Consider the following 18,851-nt stretch of genomic DNA (forward strand, 5'->3'; position numbering starts at 1 on the left):
CCATCAGCACCAGCAGACCTCTTGGCCATTCATTCCGAATCGGACGAATAAATTGCGCGCGGAGTGCACGTCATGCAGCTCTTCTCTCTGGCGCTGGCATGGAGGGGAGCTCGTTTGCGAATCGCTCGTTCATCAGTGCCAATTTCACGGGTCACCGGGCGGCGCCCTAATTAAAGATTGATTATTTTGCCCGGCCCCCGAGATGAAAAAGAAGCTCTGCCGGCGATGTATATCGCGGGCCGCGGTGATTGATTCGCGAAATCACTCGCCCGCTCATCGACTTTGGCCGCCGTCCAACAAATGCAGTCATCAGGAAGTGCTTAAGCGCCGTTTTTTGCACAAAGGCTGTCGGACTGAATGGGGTTTAAAAGTAAAAAACGACGACGACGAGAACTTTTGAGGTGCCTTTGACTATTGGCACGGAGAGGACGGAATAATTATAATGAAAGGAGAGATGGGCGCACTTTCATTATTGGCCATCGAGTGGAGAGTTCTGGCAATGGATTTGCACCGCCACAAGAAAATTTAAGAGCTGCCAATGAGACCAATTTTATATAGTAAACCAATGGCAATTTTATTCTCTCCGTAACCGCTCAGTTATTTTCTCTCATTTTTTTTTTGTCAAAGAATTTATTTACAATGTGATCATTTGCAAATTTATAAGTGGATTAGAACTTCATAGTTATCTCATAACCACTAGTTCTAAAATTTAAATTGTTTGTCTGGTCAAACTTTGAAAACTTTAAGGTTTCTGAATCCTCATATATTTTAAAAATGAATATTTCAATAATTTGTGATATTATAAATAATAGAGATTTTAATATGATAGCATACAATTTGTTTATAAATTTTTAGTTTAAGCCAATTCAAGCAAAAAAGTTCAAGCAAGCACACTTTCCTCCCGACTCCAAATCTTCAATAGCTTGATTTATTCCAAAAAATATTTTGTAAATAAAACTATTTATAAGTTATTTGGTGTCTACAGTTTACTTAAAAATTTTATACACGCAGTCAATATCCACTTGAAAATTTGATCGTGTAAAAATTTAATAATTTTCGTATTTAAAAGTAATAGAAGTTTTCTATTCAAAAATATTTTATTTTTAAATTATTAAAAGTCAAAGCTTGATTGTAAAACTTCTTTCATTTCATAAAGTAATAAAATTTTCATAATTTAGAAAAAAAAGAACTGAAGGTTATTTAAATTTTCTAAAAGTGAAATCCTCACCCTCTTCAGCTTTGAATTTGTTTCAGTCCTTGACCTTTTGGTCGTGCGTCCCCACCCCTGAATAAAAGATCGGCATACCCGCATTTGCCCGCATTGAATGCCCAAGAAAAACTAGGACGGCCAAAGTGTGCTTTCCCGAGTTTACTTTCCGTTGGGCCATTCTTCTCGCCTTTTTATATCGAGACACTTAATCTGCGAACAGACTAAGTGGACGTAAAAGCACAGGGCGAATGCAGTGTCAGGGCGCTAAACAACGCCCCCTCGGCCGCTCCGTAGGTGTTGACGGCGCGCCGCGGTGCGACCGTAAATAGCCCTCGCATGATTATTAAATGCAGCCTGCGGATAAATTTGGCGGAGGGGGCTGTTAAATTTTAAGTGCTCCCCCAGCCCTCGTAAACACACTTAAACTTTTGCTCCTTGCAAAGTTGTGACGCCTGATGATTTCGCCTCGCTCTCTTGCTGGCGCGACACACCGCCGCAGTTTACCTGGCCGCGCAATTTCGATTTTACAGCGTCCCAGGGGGGAATCGCGACCGAATTCTGCCCGTTCATTACGGCGTGCAACATCACACACGCCGGGCCACTTGAGCTTGCACGGGGCTCACAAAACTGCAGGGGCTCTTTTATTTTTAGAAGATACCTCCTCTACGGTCTTGGAAGATATAAAATAGCTTAATCATTTTTTTAATAATAAATTAAAATGATTAAATTATTGTACAAAATTTTCATGAATTTATAGCTGCCTGCTTATTTAAGAGGTCAAATTGGTGCCGCAAGTTTTACTAAAATCGTACGAAATACCTTTTTTTATTTGCATATTTTACACTGAAAAATTTATTTTTAAATTTTCCTTTCAGAGAAGGGATGAAAAGTTCAAGAAAATTCATGAAATTAGTAAAAATATTTAAGGCCTACAATTAAATTATTTCCCTTCTTTCTTTTTTTATTGTTAAAGCAAAACTTTTTTATAGCTGCTGGTGAAAGTAAAAATTCTTGAAATCCACGCAGATCGAGCGTTTGCCGGAGATAATATTTTGATTTGAGAGCATACCAGGAATGTTTGCGAACGCCGGCGAAAGACGTTTTGACATTTTCCCCCTGCTCTGCAAAGGCAGCTTGTTCACTCACGCGGATATTGGATGCCCTCGGCGCGTGATTTTTGCTCGTTGCACAATCAATTCCCTTTCGTCCTCAAGGGTAACCCACTTTCGCCTTCTTCACGCCCTATTTCTTTTTGTTTTTTAATAATGCGCCACGCGTTGGCTGCGTCTCGTTTGTCCTCCCAATTTATGCGCAAATGGGCTTGGCAGGTTGTCCCCGTTCCCTCTCTCTTGGAGAAAAATATCACCAAGGCCTGCGCTAATGTGGAACAGATAAAATTCAAGTGAAATGGGCGTGAAAGGATATTATGGAAATTTCTGATTTCTCCCCAATCTACATTTTTTTCAGCGGACAAATTCTTTTTTAATTTACATAAAATGTGAGCAGGCAATGTCGAAAGGAAATTTTGAAAAAAAAAGTTAATCAATAATTCTGCCTTGATAATGTGGAGCCAATTTTTCTTTACTCAACAAAAAGTCATACAATCTACGCTTATCTCTAGCAAGAAAAATCCAGGCCATATATTTCACCTTAATTTCAAGGATATGTGTTTCCCGTTGAAGATTTGTGGCTTAGCGTGCATGTAGTCCACCGGGAGAATAAATTAGGTTTAATAAAGAGGAAAACCCTAACCGAAAATTAATCAAAAAATTATTTCCGGTTTCACCTTGAGTTTTTATGCCTGAAAATTTTCATTAAAAAAAAGAAAGAAATGGAATTGCTTGATGTTTTTGCACGAGTGGATATAAAACTAATCCGAACTCCCTGGTGGTCGGCGTGTAGGCAACGTGCACGGCCAGCGTGTCAGCGGGTTGCCGACCCGCACTGACGAGATAACGAGCGCCATTTCCCATCCGCAATTCTTCACCTTTCTGCCGTTCGTCTCTGTGAGACGAAAATAAAAACACGTTCGCACTGTGTGAGAAGGAAATTAAACGCTTAATATTTCACTGCCTAGCAGGGCCAGGCTAATTGGGTTTCATTGTGGGACCGGCGCCGGTTGGGCTCTTTACGGCTGTAGCTTGAAAATTGCGTTTTGCCGGCTGATGATTAAAAAGGAAATTATTTTTCACGAGAAAAGTAGCACTGGAGAATTTTATGCGTTTACTTGAATTTTGACTTGTGAGGGAAAAGATGAAGAAAATTAGATTGCGTATTTCAATTATATTTTTATTCGTAGGTATTTCGTTTCTTCAAGTTTTTGCAATTCAAATATGAAAAGAATCTATTGAGATATGATATAAATTTTCATAATTAATTCCCAGTATTCAGCGTCTTGTCAAATTAAAAATAACATTAGAAATAAGAAACAACCACATTAATTCAAGAGCGAATAAGAAAACCATTGTTAATTATTATTATTATTTTTTTTTTTTTTACTTCCTCATTGATCTTCAAAATCCAAAACTCGCCATTAATTCAATAGGATGTCATCAGTTCTGACAAACCGTGGTGAGCCGAGATCAAAGAGTTTTTGATTAAACTCTGAAATCCAAATACTTCCACCCCATTCTCCCTATCGGCCAACCTTTGATTTATTCATTTTTCCGCCCTGGCGAGACAAATCTTGATATCTGCAGCTGACTGTGAGCGTCATTCCGCATCCATCTTCTTCTTTTTGTCAGCGGCGCGTTTCGGGGCATTGTGTAAATTGGGCTCTCGAAAAAATACTCGACAATGGCTGCGTGAAGTGGGCCTTGTTTCGCATGAAATATTCACAGACCTGCTTGCCCGCCCAACCGACAGACGCGTGTTTGTACACCATGGTATAGGGCAGCAGCAGCGGCACAAGCTGTTGTTGTCAGATGCCAAAGAGAGCGTGTGCATCTCACGTTCCGCCTGCCAAATCTAAAATTCATATCGTTTGCCGGTGTTCTGTGTGTGCGGACGGACGTGTTAAATTCTGCGGTGCTTTTTGTCCTCCGTGACGTTATTCGGATACAATATACGAATCCATTTATATTTAATTTTAGTGAGGCAAACCGGACAAAAACGTTTCAATTTTTATGTTGCCCTAGTTGTAAATAAATTTGTCACAGAGTAGCAACGATCGCAAATCGTGACAATGAAAAATGGTTAGATTGTTGCTCGAGCCCTCAGTCTGTTTAAAAATAAAGTTTCACTCATTCTAAATGCTTGGAAACAATCAAATTTATTCTCTGATTATATTATAATGTGCGAACCTTGCAGTGCAACACCATTGAAGTTAATGAATCCTAATTGACATAATTTTACAACAATACAAACTAATTTTTGCGATTATTTGAAAACTATTTGTAACGGCCCTGTTTTTAAAGATTTGATTTTTGATTTGACTTTGTTAACGAGGCATTTTGTAGCCCTTAAATGTTAACAGGAAAAACAAATCATCATAATTATATACTATTCCGAAGTCCGCCAAGTAATCCCCATATTTCTAATTCATTCGCTCTTAAAAAAGTGACGACAAATGTAAATATTTAAATATACTCATAAAAAATTTTGATCAGGCACTGAACAGTTAAACTGCTTCTGATAATCTTTTATAACAAAGATGGAAATAGAAATAATAATTTTTTCTGTGTCTCTGTTTGGCTATTTGGGGGTTGTAAAAATCAACAGTATAATTATCGAAGATTTGATAAAAATTTTAATGGAATTTATTGAATTTTATAGGCTGGGCCCGCATATTTCCATAAATTAAAATCTCTGCCATGCCCCACTCCTGTGCAGTCAAAATTCCTTGCGTATAAATTTCAATTACGGTGAGAGCATGCAGGTCTCTCGCTTTCCCCTCGCCCAAGGCCACGTTGCGCCATAATCCGCGGATATGGTGTAGGATTTCACCATCCCCTGAGAGAGATTGGGTCGAGTGCCGGTAGAACGCGAGTCGGGTTGTTTTTCAAGGAGTGATACGCGCCGATCGCACAGCATAAGATCAACGTGCACCCTCGCTAAAATTAATTAACTAATTTAATTTTGCCTCGTCAGAAAAGTTTTGCTGGCAGCTTTCGAGGCTCCCCGCAAAAGCGTGAAGAAGTTTATTTAACTTGATAGCGCGAACTTTTTGAGTCGAGCCGCAAAGTACAAAACTTCAGGATCTAATTTTTTTTGGGGTAAAAGACTGACACCAATTTCATATTTTATTTAAAGATAATAGGTATGTAATTTGCAGTTTAGAAAGATTAAATTTTTTGCTATGGTGGCTAAAATTAATTGGAAAAAACAGACGAGCATTTTTAAAATAGACAAAATCTATTTAGCCCAAAATAGCCGGATTAAAAAGTGTCTGGGAAGCACTAGTAATTCTCATTAAATTATGGTCCTGTGTGGCGGGCAGGCTTAACTGGAAACTTTCCAAGCGTCCTTTTTTCTCGGATAATTGCACTCGTCCAACGCCAGAGAGTATTTTCCATTAGGCAAATTCGGAAGAGCTGGCCCGGCAGACTTGCAGATAATGACCGCGAGAAATAATTTACGGCCGGCCGAGAGCAATTTTTCATGAGCTGCTGCGAAGTGGCCTATAATAAGGGAAAGAGCGCCGGCGAAAAAAGGTCCGGGTGGCGGGAAAAAAGAAAACTCGTGCGCGTGCTGCTGTTTTGCTTTTGTACGTTGCGGGGCGAAAAACAGAATTTACAACCGGGCGGAATGAAACGCCTCGCTGCCGAGGGAAAATCAATCTTGCAGAGTGGTGCCGCCTCGAAAAACGATAGCCCAGGAGGAACCGATGCTTTTTCGGTTATGAGAGCACTTAAACGGTGTGTGTGCCCGGCAAACGCAAGATATTTTGCTTGAGCTGCTGAAAACCAAAGGTGAACTTTGACGCAGAAATGTGGGTCACTGTGTCAAGGTCACAAAAATTGCTAACTCCTGAAAATAAAAATAAATAATTATGTGTGAACAAGAATAAAAATTAGGACAAAGAAATGTGGTAAATTAAAATATCATGAGTTGAGGACAAAATATATTATTTGGCTTTTGAAAATCCCAGAAATCGGCTAGGCAAAGAGGAGGTATTTGGATATTTTCAGCAAAAACAGGTGGCGTGGTTCATTTTTCATTTTTTTATTTTTTATTTTTTTAATTTATTTAATTTAATTTTATTGACGGCCTTATATTTTGATTTATTTATAAAAATTACTTTTCTTTTTAATCCTTTGTATTTTTGTTTTCATTTGTTCAAGCATAAAAAAAATTGGGCCCAACTTTTTTATCTTTTTTACTTACGTCAATTATTCATTTTTATTTTTAGAAGTCAGCAAAAATACAATTTTTTTTCAATTGGCTGCTATTTCTATAATCGCTGAATTATTAAAAATTCACAAATTATGGCATTAATCTGATTATAATGCTTATATTTTTTATAAAATTATATTTTAATTTTATCAGTATAGTGTTTGAAATGAAAGTTTTCCTTAAAATATGTATTTTTTTGTATTTTCTTGACTGTTTCATAATAAAATCAATACCAGGAAACAATAAACAACTCATAAAACCATTGAGGATAAGCTGACTTTCAATCCAAACATCATTCTTCAATCATGAGTTTCTTTATGAAATATCCAGTAATTTCATCTTTCTTGCAAACAAAAACTGTACCAAGATCCTTGAATTGAAACGCATTCATATATTTCTTCCATTCAAATGTTTCTAAGGCAAACAAAAGTACCCCACGCGCCTTGCAGATGCTTTTTGGTGATTTCCCTTGAGATGTGCGTTGTTTGGATAGCTCTTCAATATCAAAATCTCGTGAAAATCTGTTGCCAATATTCCAAGAAAGAGGAAAATTGTGTCACCAAAAATATCACTAACGGTCTCGTAATTGATTTCCAAGTGTGAGAAGTGCCGAAAGGGTACAAAGGAATTGCACCTCCTTTTTCTCTTTGCGAAGAAAGTGAGTGCGAGTGAGTAGTGGACCTCTTTCTTTTTGGAACAGCAGCCGACACGCCAGCATTCGAAGCGCCCCGGGTTTATTATTATTTGGTCGGTGCTGTAAAAAGGCCATTAAATTGCTTCTGGTGGGTGCGCGCCACACACGTTCGCCAAAGAGCACAAGCAAGAAGCGCTTTATGGGCCGAACACCACTGCTAATTTACAGGGCGAGGCCTGAATTCGCAACATCTTACTCGGTACCCACTGACTACTGAGATAGAGATCAAGCTGAAGCTCTTTCAATTGGAAACGTACAAGACCTCCCGGAAGCAATTACTTTTGCTTAATTACGCTATAGTCAAAGATCAATAATTGCAATTGTTGAAAATTTAAAAATCTTTTAATTATAATTTTCCTAAAATGAATATAATAAGTCTAATGACTAAATTTCTTAATTTGTTTTCTATATTAATTTTCAATTGGTTCAATTTAAATAATTTTTCAGATTAAACATGACTTTTGAAATTATCTTTTTGAATAAGAATATCAGTGAAGTGCTCCTTTCTGTGTTAAAATTACATAATAAAATTGCAATTAATTTTATCTAGAGAACGGAAAATTATTATTTTGTAAAGAAATTAAAATAATAAAATTCAAACAAAATTTTTTATAGTTTGGATCTATTTTCAACAAAATTTTATATATTTTCATTCTCAACCAATTTTACACGATAAATTCTCATAATACAGATGGAAGCCTAGCATCAGATTAATTGCTCTTATTCCACCTTTGAAATTATTATAGTTTGTTATTAAATCAGACACGAGACTAATTATATCGTTTCTTTTAACATTATTAGCTAATTGAGGAAAAAAATTATCATGTAAATGAAAAATCACTTTGTACATTTTCAATATTAAAGCTACACATGTGTGGTTGGCCAAGTTTGAAAGCCTGGATCAGCAACCACAGCACTCATGATCCCCTGCGCGTTCGCCAGCGATTTTTCGCTTTTCGGTAATGGCGTGTAAATGGCCGGGAGATTTCGCCGGCGCCATCGAGGAATTGAAACAAATGCACGCAAACGCGCTCCATTTCGCGCGAAAAGCCCCCGGAGAGGTGCGCACTCGTCTCTCTCACTCGGCAGAAAACACCCAGCCAGCCACTCATGCAAAATTGAGTATTATCTCTCCCCGGCCCACAGAAATCCACCAAACATCAGCAAAAAGCGGCTGCGTTTCTTTTTCGCGCAACCAGCAGTCGTGATTTCCACTTTCGCACGTTCTGTTTCAAAAGGAAGAGGTTAGTGCGGTGGTGGATTCACAACCCTTTCAATTGGCCCCAGTTGAGGCTTACCACTCTCGAAAAAGAGAGTAAGGCGCAAATTCTATTCAAAGAAAATAAATCCGTGCTGCTGTAGTTAGTGCAAATGGAAACTGTTGAAAGTTTGCAATGATTTATTATATCTTGACTGATCCCTCAATTTCAATCCATTGACAATGAGAAACTGATTAGTCTTAGCGGAGAAAATAGATAATGAAATATATTTTGGTGGGTTTAATTATTTGGAGATGAGAAATGATAATATTTTCTTAAAAGAAAGTCAAGCAGTTCCAAAAATATAGTTTCAATTAGTTTTCAAATTTGAATGAGAAAAAGGCTTCGTCTTGATTTAATTCAATTGCCAAAAAATAAAATAAATAAATCATTATAGCAAAATAAAATTTCTTTAAACAGTTAATTTATTATTTAAGTTAATTATATTATAATATTTTAATTTTACTATTAACCATCTTATATGTTTTATTTTGCGCATAGGCGAATGTTGTCTTACAAAATTTGTACCAAATATCATTAAACCCCCTGTTAATGAATTTTTTATTACTATTCTTCCATGTTTTTTCTACTTTTTAAATTCTCTTCACTAACGAAATATTTTATGAGCCAAACTTTCTTCAAAACTGCATTATAATTTATTTTCATATCAGATTGAAAGTATTAAATTTGGACGATTTGTCATAATAAAATTTTCATACAAACGCCGACGCTTATCCTGAAAGTATAAATCTCGGTGGGCAAAGATAAAGAAAGAGCAGTTGGTTATTTTGCTAATGCTCCCCTCGTCCCTGCGGAGGTTCTGCAAAGTCTCTTTCAAAGTGCTCCTCTCTCTCTCCCGCACTCGGTGGCGCGAACTTGAGTTTAATTAGAATTTTTTAATCAAAGCATTATCTGCGGAAGTCATCGTCAGCGCGCACGAGAGGAAAAGAGAGGAAAATATACGCATTTATACAACAAGCCAGGGCTCTCTTTATCTCGGTCGTCCCATTAGACGGCCGACAAAATTATCCTCGACGGTGAATTACACGCCGCGCGTTGAGCGAAATTTCTCTCTTGCGAACCAAAATGGCCCCTTGTAACGGAGAAAGCACGGCTCCGTTGACGCACTTCTTGGGATTTAGAGTGTGCTTGCCTCTGTGACCGCAGGCGCAGACGGAATATATTAAAATTCATTTGTCTTAAATGTCAACGTCGGGCTATCCTTCCGGTAATTAGCTCAAGCATTTTATCTGGTCATTATTAACACTGAAAGAGTTAAAAGTCTCTTGAAATTAATTAGATCACCCTTTGGTCATTTAAACTATTTTAAATGAAAAAAAATAATAGCGATGTTAAAATTGAAAAATAAAAATATTTAAAATTAGCATTGTTCGTGTTTTTAAAATCAGTGCTACTTTTTGAATATCTATTTAACTGTAATTTATTGATTAGGCACAGTGAAGCAAGATAAATGCAAAATATTTTGCACGCAAATATCTTTATAAATTCATTTTGATGAATAATTATTTTCTTCGTATATGATTCAAGGTTTAATTTTTGTTTTTAATATATGATCAGGGTTCAAAATTTTACTTATTTTTTTTTCAACTTAATTTACTTTTGAAGAATTGTAATTATTTATTGGATTTGAATTTTTCGTATTCCATTATTCATAATTCATAACAAAAACGCAAAGAGTAATGATTAAAATTTATGCTGATATCACAACCGCGCCACACAATCAATCAAAAACTAAAAATCCCAAGGGAGAGACCAACGCTTATGGTGTGCCCGCGGAGCGTATCGCAACGTGATTGCAATACATAATTATTTAGAATCGATCTGCGTTTTATTTTGCAAACGCCTCGATTTTATTTTTGTTTATGAAAATGCCTCGCTTGCTTCAGTTTCTCATTGTTGCGCTTGTGGCAATAAAGTTGTTAACGAGTTCGTCGAAAAAAGCACACTTCACATATTCCTATACGTGCCCAGTTGCCGCGGTTTTTGCCTCGCGCGTTTGTGGGCAGTCCACACCGGTTTATGAGCGAAACTGTGCAATCTGGACGGTGATGGACGATGGCAAAACCTACGAGAGAAGTTGTGCGCAAGACGGGTGCAGCTGCTGTTGCGGTCAAGTCATGAGAAAAGTTCTTTTGCAATTATTGCAGCACAAAAAGAAGCTCTAGATTGTAGATTTCGTGGGAAATATAGATTCCTAGAGATTTCATTTTCAGAAAATAGAAAGACATAAAAATTAGTATTCAATAAATTACAAACGAATTTAATCATAATTACACTATGCGTTTATGTAATTCAGAAACAAGAAAGGGAGTAAATAACAAATTAATTGATAAATTTAAGTAATAATTTTTACCAAAATATTTTGTATTTTACTTGTATTTAATTATTATTTTCATCTCACCATTTTGGTTTTTAATCCAAAAATTCTTTTCGTGATTAATTTAAATTTAAAAATAATTCAATTTTTACACTTTGTTTGTTTTGAAAATCTAGTTATACATTGGCCAGTTTTATCCTAATTGTAAGTGAACAAATAAACAGAAAAATAACTTTTTGTACAAAACGTCAAGTGAGGAATTTAAAGTACAGTATTTATTACTTAAATATTATAAAATCTGTGAAAAGTTGGACCGAAAAAAGCTGATAGAAAAAGCGCCTCTAGCAATTTCCTTCCGATTTGCATAGACCCATTAAATTCATCGCTGCTATATCAGATCCGCTTTTTAAGTAAGCAATTTTATTCCAAGGCCGCTCTCCGAACGTAACGTTTTAAGAGGCTCATCCGCATCCAATATTCATGGGACCAATTTCAGGCCAGCTCTTTTTCTCTTATCTGCGGCTGGATCGGGTTTACTCTCGAGTCAAAATCACCATGCGAGCAGCCCTCCTCTGTTTTTGCCCTTGATATTAAGTACGACTTCCTAATTCACACATCCATGCGGTTGCATTATAAATATGCATTTGCTTTTTATTGCATCAACAGGTTCAAAAGAGAGGGTGAAAAGAGCAATTCTGTTCGCTGCCGGTGCCCTTTATGTGCCCGAGGAGGAAAATAAATAATAAAAGTTCCCGCCGGCTGCTCCACCAAATTTCATATCTCCCTACCCGCGTCAATCCCATAAATCGAGAAGTTCCCTTTGGCAGAGCCGACCGTTTTCGCACTGCATTTGCATCCTAATAAAATACAAACTGACGCAGTGTGTTTGTTTGCTTGTGCCAATCCTGTTCATTTTGCGAGCGGGTTCATAGTGGTCGCTGCTAACGTTAGGTTGAAAATGGTTTAATTACTTGTGCCTGTATGCTCCGCCCTTTGTTTTTGTTTGTTCGGCTGGAACGCCGAAAATTTAATGGAAATTATGGCCATGTGTTTGTTTTCAATCAAGTTGAAAGTTGATGTATTAATTGAATTCATTCAGTCAGAGACTAAGTTCATATATTTATTGTAATATTGTTTGACTAATAAAAGGTCAAAAAGGCAGTTAAATGTTGCCACCAGCTCATTGCAGCAAAAATCTTGGATTTATGATACTTAAGTTGAATTATTGATTTAAAAAAAATTCTAATGTTGATGCATCAGAGCTAGTTGAATACTGACTTTGCAATAGTAGTAAAATGCTGTAATTTTTTTATGCTTTAAAATTTCCAAATCAATCTCAATACCAGAAAAATAATATTTTTGTTGAACTAGAAGTTTTGATTCATGATTTGGGCTCGGACAATTTATGGTTAGTTATTGCAGTTAATAATGATTTTTTTAAACTTTATAACTATTTAAAGCTTAATTTTATTGCAAATAAAATGTTATTTTTAATATATTTTAAGAATATTATTTGAATATACATCCATTTGGTGCAATTACAATTGTTTTTAATTTTTTTTTCAAAAACCCAAACAAGAATGAAATAGGTATATGTAAAAAAATATTTTGTAAGCAAAAATCCTTTAACTTTAAAAAAAGTAAAAATATTATGAAATAATTATTTACTTTCAACTCATTACAACCAGATGATTACTTAGAAATAGAAATTAAGATCAAAATTGCTGGACCCTGAGATATATTAATAAAACATAGCAAAAATGATTGCAAATGATAAATTCCAGAATAATACAATAAAAAAAAAATGCGTAGGCTCAACCAAAATTCTAGGTTCTGCCCTCATTTTAGTATTCTTTGGTTTATTTGGCATATATCTAGCTAAAATAAGTGTGTGTCACTCTCTTTCACATGTGTCCCTTATTCTCACGGCCCTGAGCTTGTTTTCGAGAGCGACAGCATTATCCTGTGATGGAGGAAACTGCGATCCAACGTCTCTTTTTGCACACGGCTGGGCGAAATAAATCACCGCGCGTAAAACACTCTCTCCGTTTTTGTATATTTAACATGAATTCGCTCGCCGTCGAGCTGATGGAACGGAGATTTTTTCTCGTCCCGCGTTTTAAAGCGGACCTATTTGTATGTACACATTTGCGTCGAGTGCTGCGTTTTTCTCGCTTCATATAAGTTGGCGTGCGCAAAATTTCCTCCGAGCTCTATGAGAGAGACATTTGCATCATTAATCTTGCTCGGGAGACAGACAGCCTCCTTCACCCTGCTTTGTTCGCCCGTTCCTTTAAGGGAAACATTTATTTCTCGAGAAGGGGTTTTCTTTTCTGTAAAGTCGAGCCAGCAGCGATCATTCGGCTCACTTTTCAACGGCAGCCAGGTTAATTAATGGGAAAAATCTAAAGACCAACTTCTTGCCATAGGAGAGAGGAAGTTCAAGACTATATCGTTAATTTTAATGGAATCAATTTTCCTCGTACTTTACACTTCAGTAGATAAGTTTTTTTTTTAGATTATAGTGGATTTCATTTCATCATCGCAAATATATTTTCATTTATTTAGTGGGAAATGATACTACGGAAAATTACTGCTTTTAAATCGATGAATTATTTCCTGTTCATATTTTTTTGCAGAGCTTGAGTTAAATCTTAATTTGAAGGAGTGCAAAATTAGGATAAAATTAAATTTTTTAAATCGGGGTTTCTCAGAGTTTTTTTTAGGAAAATGATGTTTTTATCTGAATTTAAGAAAAAAAGAAAAATTAAAGAAATTGGTAGAATTAAAAATTAAATTATTTTAAGCCGAGGTCACTTTCGCTTAATGTTTGCTATGGAAATATTTTTTCACCACAGCGTAATCGATCTAAGCACAAATGTCACACACTCGCATTTATCACTGCTGCGAAATCAAAAAGCCTGCTGCGCCGCGACGCAATGACGGTCCACGGGGGCCGATCGAAAAGCTTTACTTTTTTCCTCTCCACTTCAAATTCGCACACGTTTGTTTTCACAGGCGGGCCTGGGGAGTTTCGAATGCGGTCACCGAGTTCTGCTGCGTGACTTTTTTTTCCAACCGGCCTGAATGTGCGTGTGCAGAAAAAAAAAACACTTCATTTTATGAACTAGTGTCGCGCAAAACGGAATGAATGTGACTTGAAAAATCTGAAACGGTGCAAGTGGAGAAGAAAAATGTAACTGGAGTGGCATGAAGTGGGGCATTAATTACACGCTTTTAGTTAAATTACGTTAGGTTTTATTCATATAACATTTCTAAACAATTAAAATACAAGATTTCTAGGGAATAAAAAACCTATTCTAAAAAAAAAAATCGTGAATAATATTTGGCGAGCATGCAATTAAATTTCAAATATTATAATTATTATTATTATTATTGTCTTTATTAAACTCAAATGTGTACATCGTTATGTATTGCTGGTTAATTTGTATAATTTACAGTATAAATTAAAAGTAATAGATCTAATTTGAATTTAAAAAAAAAAAATCGATCCGCTTAGTATTTATTTCTCTATTTCATTTTTGAAATCAAAATTATAATATAATGTCGCCACCCTTATTTTTAGATTCCTTTTGAAAAAAAAGTTAAAAAAGAATGGGAATTTTAAGCTAAATTCGTGTTAATTTCAGAGCGCTGGAATAGCACATCCGCGTGAAAAGAGGCTGTTGAAATGCTCATCCCTTTTGTTTATTTAACGGCGTACATGAAGCACGTGTGTGTGTGTGTGTGTGTGTGTGTGTGCGTCCTGCTGGCCAGGGGACACAATATTATGCTGCTGTTGCGGATTCGCAAACACAATCAATATGAGTTATGCCCGTTCCAAGAGTTTTCGCTCTCTCGTCCAGCCGGCGTGTCCACGCGACAACCAACAACTGGTAACTCGCCGGCCAGCAAACACGGAAACGCAATTATTTTGATGAGACCGGAATGAATGGCTGCGTGTGTTTGTCACACACGCGGACGGTGACAAAACGCCAGGCTGCTCTCACAAGCACACACCACCCCAGTCTGAATAACTTTTTTGACCAGCTAATGAAAGTTATAAAAAAGTATTCACGGCCAGTTGTAATCTTGTTAAAAATTTAATTTGGTAGCAGTTGTGAGCTCCAGTATTTTAAAGAAGAAATTTTGAAATTATAAAGCTCAAATAATGCTATTTTTTTTATTTAAATAATATAATCAATTTAATATTTTTATTTACAATTTATCAGTAAATTTTTACACGAAATGTTTGTCCACCGAAAAGTAGCAAAATTAGGATATTTTGATGATAAAATCGGTGCTTATTTTCTCTGCCGCCCTCCGTTTTCGCTTTCTAACTGGCAATTTCGCAAGCAATCAATAATAATCCCCGGCTCTTTATTCTGCCCGCGATTCAAATTGTAAACACGCGCCACCCTTTCATGGCATCCGCTCAGAGATATGGGCGGTTCATACGCGCTGCTGTTCCGTATCCGCGAGCACAATGGAAACGGTATCAGAGGTGCAATAAAAATCAACGACAAAGCTCGCTCGCCAGCTCGCACTATAACTTTGAGCTCGCATAAATTCTCACATTACCATTCATTGAATGCGGCCGATCCTGCGTTGAAAACGGGACCTTCTTGCATGAACGGCTATGTTTGCCTGAGAAAGAAATATTGAATAAAGTTAATGTATAAAATGAATTATCTGATTGAAATTGAGTAATATCTTTTATTTTTATTTTTAATTGAACATTATAAAAAAAATCTAAATTTGTACAAATTTAAAGTGTAAAAATTTTTGATTGTGTGAATGAAGGAATAATATGAAATATTTTGTTCCTTATACGATTCTATTGTAATGCTTGTAATGCTTTTTTTACTTTTAAATTGAGGAATCCGCTCTTTTGTGTTCTCACAACTAAATCTTGATTTGATCAGCATGTAAAAATTTGCAGTTGGAATAAGTCAAGTTTTTCATTTATGTTGCTTTTGAAAAATCTTGCATAGATAATGGAGGAAATAGTTTTATCAATCAATCACAATCAATCAGGTAAAATATTAGATCGATGAGCATTTGAGGTCAATTTTATCATAGTTGTAAATTGAAACGATAAATTAATATCAAACTTATGAGGGTCATTCAAGACCTAGAACTCACTTTTTTCATCATTTTTTTTATAAAAATTTCCTGCTATATTGTCTTTTCATGCTTAAAATTAGTCTCTCTAGTTGAACTACAGTTAATTCTTAATATATTATCATGGAAGACATATTTATAGAGTCGAAGAGAAATTGTGATGCATAATTCAAGGTTAAATGTTAACATTAATAAATTGCCTGCTTGAACTTATATATTAAATATTATTGATATTTGTTTATAGAATTCAGTTATCTGAAACAGTATTCTTCACTTATAAAGTAATAAAAAAGTAATGATATGCAAACTATTTATTTATTGGAAATAAATAATTGATAAATATTTATTAAAAAAACTAAAAAATAATAATAAGATAATTTTTATAACAAATATTAGCATAAAATTTTGTTAGATACAAATTAAATAGGCCCATATTGAAAAGGTAGTCTCTTTGTCGAAGGTTGGTGTCGATTCGCAATAATCATCAGCGGCGGACAATGAGAGCGCAGCGTGATCCTCTCTGTAATTACACGTGCTTCGTGTATAGTGCAAATGTATACGAGGGTGGAAGATGTATCTGCGTCGCAGCGGGGCCGACCTTCATCCATCTGGCGACAATTATTACATTGTTGTGCGCCGGGGTGCATTTCGCACGGCCGCCCCGAACAAACTGTTGCACCTGCGCTGCCAAGTGAGGCGAGCGAGCAAAGCGAAACTCTATTGTAGTACCTGCAGATCTGGGGCGTCATGTCGTGCAGGTGTCGCGCGAATAAATGTCAGCCTGCTGGGAACGCCCGATTAGAACATCCGACTAACGAGATTGCTGCCGGGACACTTAATTAAGCCGCCTCCGCTTTTGATGTGCGAATTTCTGTTGCTGATCACAATGCACACGATCGTGGGTGGCAAACGCTTCGAACGTGACAACTGATAAGGTGCTTGGTTGATTTCAAGTATAGGCTTATTATGGGCTCCGCTATATTATTGAATGTTCGATCTTTCCCACTAAATAGTAATACCGCTGCGAATAGAGGCATTTTTAAAAATGTGAATGTTTAGGCTAAATTTTGATAGAAAAAGTTCCAGGTAAGCTACTTTTTCTGCAAAAAAAATTCTATTGATTCAGCTCTTTATTCCATAGAAGTAGATGCAAAAATATAAAAATAATAGTTAAAAATTAAAAAGAAAAAGAAAGGATAAAAAAATAGTCTATGAATATCTCTATTTAATTATTTTTAATTTAAATAATTACAATTATCAAAAAAATCATTTAGAACTTTATTTACATTTTAAATCTGAAAAACAAAATTTGCAAAGAATGAGTTAGGAAGAGAAATTCAATACAATAAAATAAAACTTTTCACATAAAATTCTGAATAATGGATTATGTATTGAGTTTTGCTGCAGGTCGCATAATCATAGTCAATTGCAGTAATCTTAGGTCATTAAGTTGTTAGTATATTTGTCTTGAAACTCCAAGACGTATCTTATTTAAATTGCAAAATCATTGATTTTTTTTTAATTTCTTAATGATTTTCTTCTTCTAATGTTTCTATCGAAAGTCGAGTCCTTGGCAACGTTACCAAAGGTCGCCCTGACCAAGTAATTGAAATTTCAAAAGACCAAATTTTTTAATTAAATAGACATGCTGTTTTTATATTTCAAGTATCACAATAACTCAGCCTGATGGAGTTCAGCTGACTTGTCTATATTTTCCAACTACGAGATCACTCAAAGTGAATCCAGATCCATTTTTCCAATATAAACATTTCTGCAGATTTGCCTCTGTCAATATTGACAAAATGATATCTTCAAGTTTATTTGTGGAGCGAAATTTTTAGAAGATTTTTATCCTTATCTGCATATTAAATTTATTCTATAGAGAAGCTGTTGCTAGATTTCAACTATAAAATATTTTATATTCAGGACAGCAAATTTTGTCGCTGGTCTTCTTTTCCCTCACCGGCCAAAAGCGGCACTCTATCTGTCTCTCCCATCCCCGCGCCGAGCTATTTTCGTCACGCGTTCATTTTCGCCTCCCATTCTCTTCGAGGGGCGAAGTGTCCGTAAGTGAAAGCGAGGCCCGTGGGACGTCTCGGATCGATGCCTGCCACTGTTCTTCCCGTGGTGGTCAAAACGCTGATAAAACAAGACTGGCGAATGATTAATGGACGGGCCCCTCGCGCGCGCGCGCCGCTGCCACTCATTTCATTCGCCCAGGTGTGCGCCTTGGATTTCTCCGAGAGTTGGTTTTTATCGTTTCGAATCAGTCCCCATGATGAATGGCGCGCCCATAAATTCTCGTATAAAAAGCGGCGTCCTTTTTAAACCGGGGAAATTCTCGGCTGGCACTTCGTCGTTCCGCTTTTTGACAAATTAAAAATGCAGAAAGGTGCGAGTGGCACGCAGAGAAAAGTTTGTTTTTGGAGGAAAAAGTGGCAGATGCCTCTGGGGCTGAAAGTTTTGCATCCCCGTGGGTTGGCATTTATTAATGGGAAATGAGACGCACTTGGAGAACTGCGTGAGGAAATAGAGAGTGTTATAAGGGTGTCTAAAAATACTTTCAGAAATGTTACAATATACTTTTAAATTTTTAAATGTATAAAGTCTTAAATATGTTTTAAATTTGCAGACTAAAAAAATATGATTTTTCTAACAAATAGGAGGAAGATTTCTATCTTTATAGTTAAAAACAAATTAAATTTATTGAGATTATTTAATTGGAATTAAATGAAAATTTGAAAAAACGTTTTTCTTAAAAATTTATCACATTTTTTGTTTTTTTCAACGGCTTGGTTAAAAATAATTTATCGCAACTTTTATACTTTTACTAGGAAATTGACGACATGCTTTTGGCGCTTCCTTATCGAAAATCAATTGTACAAAATTATT

General features: G+C 36.0%; 1 protein-coding gene across 1 annotated transcript in view; it reads left to right on the forward strand.

The window, feature by feature from the left end:
- LOC132205928 (Kv channel-interacting protein 1-like) overlaps positions 1–18,851 on the forward strand; it is a 55,950-nt gene that overhangs the window by 17,371 nt on the left and 19,728 nt on the right. The window lies entirely within an intron of this gene.

Source organism: Neocloeon triangulifer, unplaced genomic scaffold (assembly GCF_031216515.1).
Source record: "Neocloeon triangulifer isolate White Clay Creek 2 clone unplaced genomic scaffold, ASM3121651v1 ptg000003l, whole genome shotgun sequence".
Taxonomy (NCBI): Eukaryota; Metazoa; Arthropoda; class Insecta; order Ephemeroptera; family Baetidae; genus Neocloeon; species Neocloeon triangulifer.